Raw genomic sequence first — 16,281 nt, 5'->3', positions numbered from 1 at the left:
GCCTGTTCAGTAAAATTAATATCCCAGTCACTAATATCATGAAAAGCTAATATCATGTAGCTTTTCAGGAACACTCAAGTAGGTATTACATTTTTCTAACAATACTTTTACCACTGCCACAGCAATTGCTTGATGACATGAGAAAGCTTTTACCCAAGTTGAACACATGCAGACATTAACCAAAATGTACTTGTAACCTCCTATGTGGGAGGTAACTGGATAAAATTCACTTGCCTTACTTCACAGAGGGCTTCTGGGAAGTTGAATTTTCTCCCCCCATCTTTTGGGCTCTCCTGCATTGAATTTTGTGCAGTTCACACACTCTTTATGTGCCTGTTCACCACAGAACAAAATTTTCCACACCAATATTGTTTTGTGCATTCAGTTATCTTGTCAGTTGCCCAGTGAGTTAAATCATAAAGTTTTTCTAACAAAAATTTTGCTGAAGTTTTAGGTAATATAGGTTTTCCACTGAAGCCTTTCTAGAGGCTTTTTTGTGTACCTGAATAGCAGATCTTCTTCTTTCCATTTATTAATTTTATGGACAGTTGGAGATCGTTGTGGCTGCCTCGTCATACTTTCTGTAAATTCTTCTGGGGCATAATGATAGAGGATTCTGATGGGGTCACTGAGGCACATGTTTGTCCATGGCTTATAACAAAACCAAAAGTCACAGCTGCTTGTTTAGCCAATGGCTGGCTAAGGAATTTCCTTTTTCCTTTTTAGTATCTTTAGTACAGTGGGCTCATACCTTAACAATAGCCTGTTCCTTGGGTAACTGAATGGCAGTTAGTAATTCATTAACAAGAGCACCATTTTTAATGTGGTGTCCTGATGAAGTTAAAAATAAAATTGTTTCCAAATCACATCCCAATTGTGAACACCACCACAGTCATATCTCTTGTTTTTATGTATATTTACAATGTGTCCTCTGCCAAGAACACAAGCACTAATGACTGGATATAACTCAGCTTGATGAGCACTCACTCATAGGTGAAGGAAGAGTTATGCTCTTGAATTTCACTCATATATGAAGGATGAGTTCTGCCGTTGACTTCATGTGTTTCTGATGCTATAAAATACCCAGTCTAGAAGTCTGCATCTTTATTTTAAGTTAGGAACCACCTGCACAGCATTCAAAATCAGAATTTTTAGGAGGTGATTTTTTTTTTTTTCAAATAGGGTCTTATTGTAGTTAATAGTATCAGAGCAACCATGTTTGGGGGTCTTGTAAGTCAGTAGGCAAAAAGGCAGCAGGATTAAAACTGATGGATTTAAAGAATTTTATATTAGATGAGGTAAGAAAAATAAGCTCATATTGTGTGAGGACACTTTGGAAAAGTGTTGAGTGTGGTGGGAATTTAGCAAATAGAACAAAGATTCAAAGAATTATCTAAAACTGCTTCTGATACTGCCTTGATCATAAGGTAAGAGCAGAGGTTGCTTGTAGATACAGAAAAAGGGCTTAAGTATTGATTAAGATAGGCAAGAGGTCTCTTACTTTTGTCATGTTTCTGGGTTAAAATAATCAAAGTGTATTCTTCTTTCTTTTGTATAAATTAAATTGTAAATAATAATTAGGATGTCCTAAAGTAGGAGGAGAGCAATGATTCTAGTCTTGTAAAAGCTTCATTTACTTTTGAAAAATTTATCAATGTACAAGGTAGTTGATTTTTGAGTCCCTTTCCCCCTCTTCCTCTCCCCCATCTCCCCTACCATCAACATCACATCTGTTCACTTGTCTTAACAAGTTTAAGAAATTGTTGTGATTGTTGTGTCTTTCCCTCCTCTCCCCCTTTGTTTGTTTATTTATTTTGATTAGCTTCTACGAATATGTGAGGACATGTGGTATTGCTCTTTCTGTAGTGCCTGGCTTATTTCACTTAATATAATTTTCTCCAAGTTCATCCATGCTGCTATGAATAGTAGCGTTTCAATTTTTATAGTAGAGTAGCATTCCATTGTGTAGATATACCACATTTTCCTTACCCATTCATCCAGTGATGTACATTTAGGCTAGTTCCAACTCTCTTGGCTATTGTAAAGAGTGCTGCGATAAACATAGGAGTACAGATATCCCTTTGACATGATGATTTCCATTCTTCTGGGGATATTCCCAACAGTGGAATAGCTGGGCAAATCAATAAATATAATAAACTGATCAACAAACTCAAAGAAAAAAATCATCTCTTTAGATGCTGAAAAAGCATTTGACAGAATTCAACATTCGTTCACGATAAAGATTTTCTATAAATTGCGTATAGCAGTATCTCAACACAATTAAAACTGTATATGACAAACCCACTGCCAATATCATCTGAATATGGAAAAGTTAAAATTTTTTCCCTTAAGAACAGGAACAAGACAAAGATGCCCACTCTTGCTGCTCCTATTTGATCTAGTGTTGGAAGTACAAGCCACAGCAATCAGGGTAAAGAAGGAAATAAAGGGAATCCAGATTGGAAAAGATGAAATCAAACTGTCCCTCTTTGCAGATGACATGATCCTATATATAGAACAGCCTAAACACTCTACAAAAAAACTCTTAGAGTTGATAAATGATTTCAGCAAAGTTGCAGGATACAAGATCCACATGCAAAAATCAGTAGCATTTCTATACTCAAACAATGAACTAGCACAAAAAGAAATCGAGAAAGCTAGCCCATTTATAATAGTCACCAAAAAATAAAATACCTAGGAATAAAATTAATCAAGGATGTGAAAAATTTCTATGATGATAACTACAAGCCATTGTTGAAAGAAATTAAAGAGGACAAAAGAAGATGAAAAGTTATCCCATGCTCTTGGATTGGAAGAACCAACTATGTGAAAATTCCATACTACCCAAAGTGATCTACAGATTGATTGCAATCCATATCAAATTTCCGACAGCATTCTTCTCAGAAATGGGGAAAAAATCCCTAACAATTCTAACATTCATGTGGAATAACAAAAGAATATGAATAGCCAAAGGAATCCTGAGCAAATAAATAAATAAATAAATAAATAAATAAATAAATAAATAAAGCCAGAGGCAAAACACTACCTGACTTTAAATTATACCATACTAAAGCTATACTAACCAGATTGAGTTCCAGTCGAGATGGTGGGGTAGTCAGTTCCTGGTGTCACTCTCTCCCACAGAGTGACCAATTTGCAGCTTTTGAGGAGCAGTGACAGAGGACCCGAAAGCTGTGCTGGAGCAGACAGGAGCCACTTGCCATGGGACCTCAGTTCAGGTTGCTCTTCATTTTGTAGAGAGACTTTAGAGAATCTGGGCTGACACGCCCTGAGCCTGCCAGCTGGAGAAGGCAGGCGGGGCTGGAGGGGGGACTTCCAGCGTAGGCTGTCCATCTCCATGAATGACCTGAGAGGCTCTGGGCTCCCAAGGCAGGAGCCAGATGAGCCAGTGAAGGCAGGGGGGTGGGACTTTCAGCCCAGGCCGTACTATCTCCGTGAGTGACCTGAGAGGCTCCAGGTTCCCAAGCCCTGAGCCAGACAAGCCAGTGAAGGCTGATGGGGTGGGATTTCCGGCTCAGGCCATCTGTCTTCATGAGCAACTTGAGAGGCTCTGGATTCCCACACCCGACGACCTGCTGGTGAAGACAGGTGGGGTGGGGCTTCTGGTCCAGGCTAGTTTCTGCTGTCCAGAAGCAGCAGACCCTCAGGATCCAAGCAGCACATAAGGGTGAAATGAGTGAACTGTGATAACCCTGGCCACAATGACAAAACACCAAAGGAAAGAAAGCAGAAATATGAAAAATCAAGAAGGAACATCACCACCAAAGGAAATTCATAACTTTCAAGTGCTAGATCCTATAGAACAGGAAGTCTTTGAAATTACAGACAAGGAATTTAGAGTAACTATTCTAAGGAAACTAAATTAGATACAAGAAAACTCAGTGAAACAACACAATGAAATGAGAAAAAACATACAGGATCTGAAAGAAGAAATGTACAAAGAAATCTATGCCTTGAAAAAAAGAATGTAGCTGAGCTTGTGGAGCTGAAAGATTCATTCGAAGAAATAAAAAACATAACAGAGAGTTTAACCAGCAGACTTGAACAAGCAGAAGAGAGAATTTCTGACCTCAAAGACAGGCTGTTTGAATGATCACAGGCAGACCAGAAAAAATAAAAAAGAATCAAAAAGTTTGAGCAAAACTTAAGAGAGACAACTCACAACCTTAAGTGCTTAAATATCCAAATCATGGATATTCCTGAAGGGGAGGAAAAGGGAAATGGCATTGAAACCCTATTCATTGAAATAATAGCAGAAAACTTCCTAGGTATAGGGAAAGTCACAGATCCCCAGATTCAGGAGGCCCAAAGATCACCAGACAGATTCAACCCAAAAAGGTCCTCTTCAAGACATGTAATAATCAAACTGACAAAATTCAAAGACAAAGAGAGAATCTTAAAAGCTGCAAGAGGGAAGCGGCAAGTCACTTATAAGGGAGCCCCAATCAGAATAACATCAGACTTTTCATCAGAAACTCTAAAAGCTAGAAAAGAATGGGATGATATATTCAAAACACTAAAAGACAAAAATTGCCAGCCAAGAATACTTTACCCAGCAAGCCTATCCTTCCGAAATGAAGGTCAAGTAGTATATTTCTCAGACAAGCAAAACTGCGGGAGTTCACTAACACATGACCAGCCCTACAAGAAAGTCTCAAGGAAGTGCTGGGTTTGATACCACAAAAACAACCATCACTGCCATGAATACACAACAAAGAGCAATACCTACCAGCAAAACAAAAATACTAACAAAAGAGGAAAAAAATAGTTTCTATATCACCCCAAGAAACCAACAAATACAGAAGACAAACAAAATTTGAAAGGAGCAAAAGATACTTAAGACATCTAAACAAAAATCAGTATAATGCTAAGAGTAAATCAACACCTTTCAATAATAACTCTAAATGTAAAGGGACTAAATTCCCCATTCAAAAGACACAGACTGACTGACTGACTGGATTAAAAACGTGGACCCAACAATATTCTGTCTCCAAGAGACTCACTTGACCTATAAAGACACACAAAGACTAAGAGTGAAAGGATGGAAAAAGATATATCATGCAAGTAGAAATGAAAAACTAGCTAGACTATCTATTCTTGTATCAGATAAAATAGACTTCAAAGCAAAAACCATTAAAAGAGATAAAGATGGCCACTATATAACAATAAAACGATCTATCCATCAAGAAGACATAACAATCATAAATATATACACACTTAATGTAGGAGCAGCCAGATTTACAAAGCAAACACTATTATATCTAAAGAAAGAAATAGATACTAACACCATAAGAGCAGGGGACCTGAACCCCACTCTCATCATTGGACAGATCATCTAGGCAAAATATCAATAAAGAACACAAGACATAAACAATACTTTAGACCAATTGGACTTGGCAGATATCTACAGAACATTCCACCCAAGAACCTCAGAATATTCATTCTTCTCATCAGCACATGGAACATTCTCCAGGATAGACCACATGTTAGGTCACAAAGCAAGTTTTAACAAATTCAAAAAAATTAAAATTACTTCATGTATGTTTTAGTCCATTTTGTTGGGCTATAACAGAAACACCTGAGACTGGGTAATTTGTAAAGGAAAGAGGTTTATTTGGCTTACGATTCTGGGACAGCTGCATCTGGCACAGGCCTCAGAGTGCTTCTACTCATGGCGGAAAGTGGCAGCAGCCAGCAAGTACAAGCAGATCACATGGTGAGAGGAAGCAAGAGAGAGAGGAAGTGCCAGGGTCCTTTAAACAATCAGCTTTCATGGAACTAATAGAGTGAGAACTCACTCACTACCCCTCCTCCCCCAGAAGAGCATTAATCCATTCATGAGGGATCCACCCCCATGACTCAATCAGTTTCTAACACTGCCACATTGGGGATCAAATTTCCACATGAGTTTTGGAGGAGACAACACATCCAAACTCCATCATTCTGCCCCTGGTCTCCCAAAACTCATGTCGCTCTCACATACAAAATATAGTCATTCTATTCCAACAGTCCCCAAACTCTTAGATTGCTCCAGCACCAACTTAAAATTCCACAGTCCAAAGTCTCATCTGAGACCAAAAGTAAAAGTGCTTCCAGCTGTGAACATGAAAAACAAAGCCAAATTTATTTACTGCCAAGATACAATGGCAGAACAGACACTGAATATACATTCACATTCCAAAAGGAAGGAATAGGCCAAAAGAAAGGAAAAACAGGTCCCTAACAAGTCTGAAACCTAGCAGGGCAGGCATCAAATCTCAAGGCTGGTGAATCAGGTACCTTGATTCCATGTTCAACTGCCTCTGCACACTAGTGTGGGGGTTCGGTCCCCAAGTCCTTTGGCAGCTCCGCTCCTATGACTTTCCTAGTCTCGGGCCACACTTCACCTCTCCCAAGGCTGGGGAGCTACTCTGGTAGCTCTACAGGTCTGGGGTCTCCATAGTGGTCCTACTCTCTCGGCTCCACTAGGCATGGTGCTGTTGGGGTTTCTCTGCTGCAACTCTGACCCCACATTTCTGCTCGCCATTGCTCTAGCAAAGGCTGTCTGCAGTGACTCCACCCCTGTGACAGCACTCTTCCTGGGCTCCCAGACTTTTCCATACATACTCTGAAATCTGGGTGGAGGCTCCCAAGCCTTCCCAGCTCTGGCATTCTGTGAGCCTGCACACCTAACACCATGCGGATGCCACCAAGACTTTCGGTTTGTATTTTCCAAAGCTATGGGTCCAGCCACACCTGAGGCCAGTTTAGCCACAGCTCTAGCAGCCAAAGCAGCTGGGGTGCTGGTGCTGGAAGTAGCTTCTCAAGGTGACTCTGGTCAGCGAGCCCATGGAGGGTGCCTTGGGCCTGTTCCCCAAGAACATTCTGTCTCCCTAGGCCTTTGGGCCTGAAATGGAAGGGTTGGCCTCAGAGGCTTCTGCAATGCCTTCAGGACCTTTTTCTCCTTCTCTTGGTAATCCCTTTCCCTTGTACTAATCTACTTAGCTAATGGTCGCTGGGCTGCACCATTGCATATTCTCTGCTTTTCTACCACATGGCCATGCTGCAAATTTTCCAAATCTTTATGCTCTGCCCCCTTTTTAAATTCTGGCTTTACATCATGCCTTTTCTGCCATAACTAAGCATAGGCTGTTAGAAATAACCATGCAGCATCCTTAATGCTTTGCTGCTTGGATATTTTCTTCTCTGTTCTATACCATTGGTCTGTGTGTCTATTTTTATGCTGGCCCCATGCTGTTTTGGTTATTATAGCTTTGTAATATAGCTTAAAGTCAGGTAATGTTATGCCTCCAGCTTTTTTTTTTTTTTTTTTGCTCAAGATTGCTTTAGCTATGTGTGGTCTTTGGTTGTTCCATATAAATATCTGGATAGTTTTTTTCCAGTCTAAGAGAAAAATGTCATTGGAATTTTGATGGTGATTGCATTGAATATGTAGATCACTTTGGGTAATATGGACATTTTCACAATTTTAATTATTCGTTGGTTTTTTTTTCTTTCTTTCTTTTTGTGACCACGCTCAGCCAGTGAGCAAACTGGCCATCCCTATATAGGATCCGAACCTGCGGCGGGAGCGCTGTTGCACTCCCAGCGCTGCACTCTCCCAAGTGAGCCACAGGGTCGGCCCACAATATTAATTATTCTGATCCAAGAGCATGGGATATCTTTACATCTTCTTGTGTCCTCTTTAATTTCTCTCAACAGTGCTTTGTAGTTCTCTTCATAGAGATTTTTCACATCCTTGGTCAGTTTTATTCCTAAATATTTTATTTTTCATGGATATTGTAAACGGGCTAGCTTTCTTGATTGCTTCTTCTGCATGTTCACTGGTGATGTATAGAAATACTACTGATTTTTGTGTGTTGATTTTGTAACCTGCAACTTTGCTGAAATCCTTTATAAATTCTAGGATTTTTTTAATAGAAGCTTTAGGCTGTTCAATATATAGGATCATATCATCTGCAAAAAGGTACATCTTGGCTTCATCTTTTCCAAACTGGATGCCCTTTATTTTCTTCTCTTCTCTGATTGCTCTGGCTACTACTTCCAACACTATGTTTCATAGAAGTCGTAAGAGTGGGTGTCTTTGTCTAGTTCCTGTTTTTATGGAAAAAGCTTTCAGCATTTCCCCATTCAGGATGATATTGGCAGTGGTCTTATCATATATGGTTTTAATTATGTTGAGCTACTTCCCATCTATGCCTAACTTGTAGAGAGTCTTTATCATTGAAGGATACTGAATTTTGTCAAATGCTTTTTCAGCGTCAATAGAGATGATCATGTGGTTTTTGTCTTTGTCTCTTATTAATGTGGTGTATCACATATATTGATTTGCATATGTCGAACCAAGTTTGCATCCTTGGGATGAATCACACTTGATAATGATGTATAATTTTGTGTATGTGTTGCTGTATTCTGTTAGCTAGTATTTTACTGAGGATTTTTGCATCCATATTCATCAAGGATATTGGCCTGTACTTTTCTATTTTTGATGCATCTTTGTCAGTTTTTAGTATAGGGGTGATATTTCCTCATAGAATGAGTTTCGGAGGATGGCCTCTGTTTCAATCATTTGGAACAATTTCTAGAGAACTGGTATCAGTTCCTCTTTAAAGATTTGGTAGAACTACCCAGTGAACCTGTCCAGTCCTGGGCTTTCCTTTGTTGGGAGCCTTCTGATAACTGCTTCAATCTCTTTTATTGTTATTGGTCTGTTCAGATTTTCTATATCTTCTTGACTCAGTTTTGGTAGCTTGTATGTATCCAGAAATTTATCCATTTCCTCTGGATTATCAAATTTGTTGGCATATAGATGTTTATAGTAGTGATTCCTTGTATTTCTGAGGCGTCAGTTGTAATATCACCTTTTTCATTTCTAATTTTTGTTATTTGGGTCTTCTCTCTTCTTAGTCTTGCTAAAGATTTGTCGATTTTATTAATCTTTTCAAAAAACCAACTGTTTGTTTCAGTGATCTTTTGTACTGTTTTTCATGTTTCTATTTCATTTAGTTCTGCTCTGATCTTAATTATTTCTTTCTGTCTACTAAATTTAGTTTTGGATTTTTCTTGTTTTTCGAAATCTTTAAGGTGAAGTGTTAGGTTACTTATTTGCCATCTTTCCATTCTTCTGAAGTAAGCATTTAATTCAATAAATTTCCCCCTTAGTACTGCTTTTGCAGTATCCCACCAGTTTGGGTATGATGTGTCATTATTTTCATTAGTTTCAAGAAATTTTTTGATTTCCTGTTTAATTTCTTCTTGGACCTACATGTCACTAAGTAGAATGTTGTTTAATTTCCATAAGTTTGTATAGTTTTCAGAGTTTTGTTTATTATTGGTTTCTAATTTTAGTCCATTGTGATCAGGAAAAATACATGAATGGAGTTTGGATCTGTTGTCCCCTCCAAAACTCATGTGGAAATTTGATTCCCAATGTGGCAGTGGTGGAGACTGATTGCGTCATGGGGGTGGATCCCTCATGAATGGATTAATAAATACTCTCCCTGGGGGGTGGGGAGAGTAGTGAGTAAGTTCTCACTGTATTAGTTCCAGGAGAGCTGATCGTTTAAAGGACCCTGGCACCTTCTCTCTCTCTCTCTCTCTCTCTCTCTCTCTCTTGCTTCCTCTCACCATGTGACCTGCTTGTACTTGCTGGCAGCTGCCACTTTCCGCCATGAGTAGAAGCAGTCTGAGGCCCACGCCAGATGCAGCTGTCCCAGAATCGTAAGCCAAATAAACCTCTGTTCTTTATAAATTACCCAGGCTCAGGTATTTCTGTTATAGCAACACAAAATGAACTAAAACAGAAAATTGGTACTGAGGAGTAGGTGTTGCTGTACAGATACTTGAAAATATGGATACAGCTTTGGAACTGGGTAACAGCAAAGATTGGAAGAGTTTGGAGGACTTGGAAGAAAACAAAAAGGTGAGAGAATGTTTGGAACATTTTAGAGATTGGTTAAATGGTGGTATCAAGCAGAATGCTGATAGAAATATGGATAGTAAAGACCATTCTAAGGAGGTCTTAGGTAGAAATCAGAAGGAGACTATTGGAAACTGGGGCACAGATCACCCTTGCTGTGAACTGGCAAAGAGTTTGGCTGCATTGTGTCCATGCCCTAGGACTCTGTGGAAGTTGGAACTTAGGAGCTGTGAATCAGAGTATCTTCTCTGAACCTTTCTACATTGTTGGTGGGACAGCAAAATAGTGCAGCCATTATGGAAAATGGTATGGAGGTTCCTCAAACAATTTCAGCTTCTTTCATTTCTGATGTCCATTTTATTTGGTCTGGATTTCCCTTTAGAGTATTATAAAGGGGTTTAACTAAAACAGAAAACTCAGATATCAATTGCTGGCAATATCAAACCAACTCCTGGAAACCTAATTGCTGTCGGGGTGTCACAGGAATTGGAAACTTCTGGATCCCTTTTATTGTCTCTGGGTCTAATTATTTTTTCCCTTAGCAGAAGTAACATATCCTAACAACTTAACATAAGGTTGTCTTATCTGTAGTTTTCTCTTACTCGATGACATATACAGCTATAAAATTATTAATATAAGAACATCATTATGGCAGCTGTAAGCAGAGGAAGAACACACCAAAAGTTCATCTACATATTGTAACTAAGAAGATCGTGCTTAAAAGACAGGTCTCTAAGATCATTGGTGAGGATCTGAGAAAAATATTTAGGACTTTCAGTATAGTCCTGAGGCATTGCAGTGCAGGTATATTGGTGATTTTTCCATGACTAGACAAACAAAATTTGTCTTTCTTCATGCATTGGTAAGCAAAATAAAGCAATACACAGATCCATAACAGGAAAAAGAAGAAGAAGAAGAAGAAGAAGAAGAAGAAGAAGGAGAAGGAGAAGGAGAAGGAGAAGGAGAAGGAGAAGAAGAAGAAGAAAAGAAAACTGTCCTGAGAAATAGAATAGGTTTTAGGGTTATGCTAAACAATAAAATAGGTTTAGAAATAGAATAGTTTATGGGTATGTGCTAAAAAGGGTGATGGGGAATTACTATATTATTGGTGGCTCTCAGATTTTGGTCAAAATGCCATCCTCTGTTTCCAGGCTTTTCGACTAGACAAATTGCAATGTTACAAGGACTAGTACAAGGTCTGAGCAGTCTTTGTTCTATGTACTCTTCAATAATTGGTGTTATGGCCCATTGTGAAAGTGAGTTATTGAGAGATAAATGGTAAATGCTTTTTAAGATTTAATTGAACTTTTATGGGATCAGTTGATTTAATTAGTCCAATGTCCATATTATCTGTTGCCGAAAGGACATCTTGGACAGAAGACAAGTCCAGTGTGTTAGCAGCTAACTTACAAGGAAGTGCAGTGATCATTTTAGCAAAAGTTTTTGGTTCTTCTGGTGCAATTGGAAATTCTGAGTGAGACTAAGTTCCCTGTTCTGTGAAAAGAGGACAGCAGTTTATATTTTCATTAGGAGGTCCCTAACCATTAGGTGGGCTGGTGTACTGGGTAGCTGTAAAGACAAATAATTAGAGTTTATAATTGGATAAACAAAGGAATAAGTAAAGGAGCTTTAATAGTGATATTTGAAACTCCCATCATAGGAAAAGTTACTTTGATCTGAGTCAACAAGCAATTAATTGCAGAGGGGTTTGAAACTGACATTGCTACCCTGGTGCCAACTAGTATTGAAACTTCTTTGGTTATTTATTAGTAGTGACACTTTTCCTTTTTTTAAAAAATTAAGAATATTCATGAGATACAAAGTTGTCACGCCCCTTGCCCATGATGTGGGGGCCAGATTCATACTGGGTGCATACCCATTACCAGAAATTACTTTTGTACCACGTGTCCCTATCCGATTATCCTCCAACCTTCCTCGCCCTCTTGCTCTCCCCTCAACTCTGCTTTGTAGCCCTAGGAATGTTCTCTTCCTCTGCAAGTCCAAGGCACGACTGTGGTCTTTCTTTCCTTCATTCTTTCTCTCTTAGCTCCCACATATTAGTGAGCACATGTGGTATTTACCCCTCTGTGCTTTGCTTATTTCACTCAACATAAGTTTCTCCAGGCTCATCCATGTTGTTGCAAATGGGAGTATTTCATTCTTTCTTATGGCAGAGTAGTATTCCATGGTGCATATATACCACAGTTCCCTTATCCAATCATCCATCGATGGACGTTTAGGTTGGTTCCATGTCTAGGCTATTGTAAACAGAGCTGCAATGAACATGGGAGTGCAGGTGTCTCTTCAAGATTATGATTTACATTCCTCTGGATATATACCCAGAACAGGGATTGCTGGATCATATGGAAGATCTATCTGTAGTTGTTTGAGAAAACTCCACACTGTTTTCCATAGTGGTTGTACAAATTTTCAGTCCCACCAACAGTGGAGGAGTGTTGCCTTCTCTCCACACCCTCACCAGCATTTGTTATTCACCGTCTTTTTGATGATAGCCAGTCTAACTGGAGTGAGGTGGTATCTCAATGTAGTTCTAATTTGCATTCCCCTGGTGACTAGTGATGTTGAGCATGTTTTCATGTATCTTCTGGCCATTTGTATGTCTTCCTTTGAAAAATGTGTATTCAGCTCCTCTGCCCATTTTTTAATTGGGTCATTTGGTTTTTTTTACTGTGAAATTGCTTGTATTCTACCTATATTCTGGATATTAGTCCCTTGTTGGATGCATAGTTGGCAAAAATTTTCTCCCACTCTGTAGGTTGTCATTTCACTCTGTTGATTGTTTCCTTTGCTGTGCAGAAGCTTTTTAGTTTGCCACTTTTCCTTTGGATATTAAAGGTATCATCTAGAAGCCCAGTGTTTCCTCTCAGAGCCCGTCATTCAGAAACTTCTAGGTCTTTTAATAGAAGCTGAAGCTTTGAAAGTATTGTCAGACACCATTTTGGCTTTCAACTTTTTTCAATCTTTAATTCAATGTCCAGGCTTTTTACAGTAGTTACAGACTCCTTTAGAAGAATTTTGATATTTCTGGTTACTCATTAATTATTTTAACTGTAATTACTGCTTAATTGCTTTAACAGTAAATTCATCATTCATTTAGCTTTTGATCACTGGGTCCTATTCAAATTTCTAGATCTACTAAATCTGGAATGTTAATAGTTTCCCAGTTTGGTTGTGCTTTATTAAGTGGTATAGCTAAATCTTGAACTAAACCATTGACAAACATAGGGTTAAAATCGACCTTAGTGGTATATTTGCTTCTTTGAGAGACCAGAATTTTTCTTAGAAACTACTTATAAAGTAATTGTAATAATCATGGACTGATTCACCTTTCAGAGTACAAGCCTCTATTTTATTTTAGTCTACAGGCTTAGGAGAGACTGTAGAGATTGCCTTAGTTAATTTTTCCACTAATTCTATAGCTGCTATGCTATCGACCTGTGCAGTGTTATTTAAGTCATCAGTAGATAATTCCATCCTGCCTCTTTCATCCAATGATTAGCTCACTGTAGTTCCATCAAATCAATCAATTAATATAAAGGAGAAAAACCCCACAGTATAAATCAAACTGCAGTAAATTCTCCAGTGAGTCTAAGGGGAACTTCAGTATCTTTAGGAAATTCTTTAGTTATGGTTCAGAATTCAGTACACGACCAAGGGGAGTATGATATTATTAACAAGTTTTCCTCATTCTTGGGTTTATATTTAACAGGGTGAGTTTAGATTGGGGGAGGAATGGAAGAAGCTATGAAGGTGTTGCTACTTTAGAAGTTTGCATAACAAGTTGAGGATCAGCCACCTGGGGTGATTGTAAATGAGAAGGTATGAGATTTTCAAAAGAAGTAACAGATTTTCAAACTGTAACTCTGCCCATGAGGAATATAAAGAGTCAGGGTAGATGTTCTTTGAAGATTTTAGTTTTAAATATTTTTGTTTTTACCAATTTAGAAACAGTATCTCTGACAGAAATTATTTTAGATTCATGATTCCTTTTTACTTTTCTTTTCTTTCTTTCTTTCTTTCTTTTTTCTTTCTTTTCTTTTCTTTTTCTTTAGTAATAGTGCAAGCACACTTTCCATTCATTTTGGAGGTTTAACTCTTTTTACTTTTGAGGTGTTGTCTTAAAAAATAAGTATAAACATGTCAAATGAGCTCTAAAGGAGCCCTTGCAATTGCAAATTTTTGCCATTTAAGTCAAAAACAAACAAGTACAGGATCTGAAATGTTTAAATATATAAACAAGTGACATCCCAGAAGAGGGATTTCAATCTGATTTGAAGTACATTTTCCACCACTTACCCTGTCCAAAAGGAACACAAAAAAGGGGGGCATAAAATTGATAAACAAAGAATGGCTCCAAAGAATCCTAGGTAAAGGCAAAGACTTCAACCAAATTAGGAGCTCTTTGATATTTCAGGAAGACTTACTACTCCAGCTTGCAGTGGGCACCAAGATTCCAAAGTGCAATGGACCTTTGTGGGTTCCTCCTACATGTCATAAACTGTCAAGTCAAGGAGGACAAAATCACTTTGTATCCTCCTTCTGATATCAACTTTTAACACTAAAAAGAAGAAAATCAACAGGTAAGAGGCAACAAGATTACTTCAAAATAGGAAGTTGCAACCTGGTAAAAGTCAGAGACCGTACCCTCCCAAGAGGGGCAAGAGGCCTTACTTTTGTAGGAAATTTATTTAGATTATGTAATTTGTTTGTTAGATTCTTTCATTGGTTACTGTATTAGACCATTAGCTGTTGCTTACAATGGAATACTTGAGACTCAGTGATGTACAAAGGGGTTTATTTCTTACAGTTTCAGAGGCTGGGAAGTCCATGATCCACGGGGTGGGTCTCGTTAGGCAAGGAACTGAGTTGTGAACAGGTAGCTTTCTGCATACCTTTAAAGATTGTTGCTATAGATAAAATATCCAACTTGTTTCCAACTGGCCTTTTCATGTTCTGGGGCTTTAAACTGAGAAATTGTAAATTAAACAGAATAGAATTAAAATTTTGTTGTGAGTGGAAAGCTTTATGACCTGCTAAGTTAGCATATGTACTAGTAATGAACTTCATTTTGCTTAAGATTTTTTTTTTTTTTTTTTTTTTGTATAAAAAGATAGTATGGCTACTATCTTTGTCAAAATTAAGGCATCTAAGAATTTGGACGTTATTTTTCATTTTAATTGGTGCCCCATCTATCGTCATAAATGCACTTGTTTTCCGTAATACACCAAACTCATGAACTGCTTTGAAAGTATATCAAATACCTGCATAGATGTTAACTTTTTACCGTTATGAGAGCCGTATGCTCAGAGACATAAGCTGTCTTCACCCCAGATAAAAGCTTAAATTTTATGAGGTTCTGAAACTCTGCACTGGCATTTACTGCCTAAAATTTTCTTTCTCAAGTACAGAGATATAAGCCATGAACAAAGAGGTTAAGATCTGGATTTTCAAGGATGATTTCAGAAAGGTCAAGGCAAAGATGAAACTTGAGTGGCCATGATTATAACCATGTTCTACTTTAATTGGAAAAAAGAATTGATATTTTGACAGCAGACAATGTTGTGAGGAGAAAGGAGATGAACTTTCTAAGATGTGAACCAAGAAGTGAAAAAAATGTTGTGTGGGGCCGAGCCGGTGGCGCACTGGGGAGAGTGCGGCGCTGGGAGCGCTGCAGCGCTCGCGCCCCGGGTTCGGATCCTACATAGGGATGGCCGGCGCGCTTGGTGCGGCCGGTCACCAAAAAAAAAAAAAAAAAAAAAAGTGTTTTCAAGTAGCAACAGTGTCAGAATTGCATGCCACTTGAGGTACATTTTGTGGATAAAATGCCTAAGACATGTTTTTCCCTTTCATGAATCAATAAAGGAGAACAACAACAAGCAACTGGGAAGTACTAAACTGGATGTGCAAGAAAGGGAGGTATTCAGGGATTCAAAAACACCTATACAAGGCAATACCTATCACAGAAGTTTATTATTATATCACTAGTCATGCCATCAGAAGGGGAGATTATAGCTCAAAAGTTAGGAATCCATATTCATAAGAGCCAATCAGTCCCAGAAATTCCACAGACTGTCTCTTTGTTTTGGGAAAAGGTAATTAAGAATGGTCTTACAATCTGGAGATTTTTTTTTCTTTTCAGGTAAAATATGATGGCCTCAATATTACTCTTAGGAGGGTAATAAACTTGTGAGAGGACAAACTATTTCTTCTGAGGTAGAGCTTTTCATAATATTGCATGTCCTACAAAGAATTGCTGGCTTTTGTAGAACAAAAATGGTCATCTATATACTAAATAAAGATTGAATTGAAAGGAAAGACCA

This window comes from Cynocephalus volans, chromosome Y (assembly GCF_027409185.1).
Source record: "Cynocephalus volans isolate mCynVol1 chromosome Y, mCynVol1.pri, whole genome shotgun sequence".
In the NCBI taxonomy this organism is placed as follows: Eukaryota; Metazoa; Chordata; class Mammalia; order Dermoptera; family Cynocephalidae; genus Cynocephalus; species Cynocephalus volans.
Note: the sequence above shows the minus strand (reverse complement) of the source record.